Raw genomic sequence first — 1,529 nt, forward strand, 5'->3', positions numbered from 1 at the left:
TCAACTTAGGTGTCATGCTTGCTATTGGTAAATACTGTGCAGAACTGCTCCCCTTGAATTTGGATAGCAAACTAAAATGAAATAAGAAAACTAACAAAAATGTCATGAACCAAGATGGTAGGTACTTAGGTATGTGCAGGTGGGATAGTGCTTGTGAGTGTATGTATTTTAAAGTCTAAAGTTAACCACAATATTCCAGACATGTAAATCAATGAATAAATGATTTGCATAATAAACCAACATTCAGGTTTAAAAAAAAACACATTCTAGTATTTTAATTTGTCCCGTTCAAATCTAACCTCTTAATGCTGGTATTAGAGTATATTTTGTTAAAACAATATGTTTTATTATTTGTTGTCTTTGTAAATTCTATTAAAATATTCATATTGTGCTCATGTAGACTATAATTTTTTTCTGTGAATTTGGGTTCTATGATATGACTTTTCCTGTTTTTGTGAGGCTGAGTTAGCTGATAGATTTGTAATGCACCTTTTTTTTTTTTTTTGCAGATTTGCAGTTTTGTAACTTTATTTGACAATCAGCAGTTAGTTCTCATCCACATTAACTTTTTGTAGATTTTTGAAAGTGGTGGCAGGTACGTAGGTAACAAATGTATAGAGCTTATTTATTGAATATTCATCCTCATTGCGCTTTCTGGACAACTGCACCCGGATGCGGTATGGGACATTCCTTATTCCTTTGGCCCAGACAGCTTCGTTGAGTCTGGTGTCAATGCACACATCTGGTGTTCCCATCTTCTTCATGGCAAATTTCCGGATCTCTTTGAGTGCCCAAGGGGCATGCTTCTTGAGACCCACTCAATGGATGCACTTGTGAATGTTGATGGTGTATTCTCTGGTCACTACTTCATTGATGGCAAAACCACCCTTCTTTTTCTCACCACCCTTCTTTGCGGGAGCCATCCTGTGGGGCCCAAGTTAGAAAGAAAGAGCGTGAGGTATTGTGGGAGAGGGAAAGCAGCGTCACTGTAATGAGCCTTTTAAATTCATTCTCTCTCATCTCCTATTTCCACTTCGTAATTTTTAATATATCAGAAACTAAAATCATATGCAGTTTTAGTTCATATAAATGTAAAGTTTAAATATTTATATAGATGTTATTTTTTATAAAACGTTCTTTTTAAATACTAAAAAAAAAAAAAAATCGCTGAAATGTTAAAAGATTTTTTAGTGCCACGCAACTAATTATCAGTAAATATAGAATTAGGAACCTGGAAGGAAGTTTGAGGTTAAACATAAGATACAATCCATGTTAATGAACTGCTTTATTTGATACAGAATTTTATTTTTTTAAACAAAAACAATATGATACTGATTTTTGTAGATTTTTTATACTTATTTCTAAAACATATGTCTAGTAAACCATAAGGTCTAATCCTCAAACCACATATACATTATTTTTAACTGTGGTTAGATATCCAAATATGAATATGGGACAATAATAAGACCCATAATAGATGTAATAAAGAAATCTAATAGAATTAGCCTTAGCTATTCTGTCTTTTATAA

General features: G+C 32.6%; 1 pseudogene; it reads right to left on the reverse strand.

Moving 5' to 3' along the window:
• Positions 1 to 490: 490 nt before the first annotated feature.
• LOC109449542 (large ribosomal subunit protein eL31) lies at positions 491 to 923 on the reverse strand (annotated as a pseudogene).
• Positions 924 to 1,529: the final 606 nt, after the last annotated feature.

The sequence above is a fragment of the Rhinolophus sinicus genome, linkage group LG01, assembly GCF_036562045.2.
Source record: "Rhinolophus sinicus isolate RSC01 linkage group LG01, ASM3656204v1, whole genome shotgun sequence".
In the NCBI taxonomy this organism is placed as follows: domain Eukaryota; kingdom Metazoa; phylum Chordata; class Mammalia; order Chiroptera; family Rhinolophidae; genus Rhinolophus; species Rhinolophus sinicus.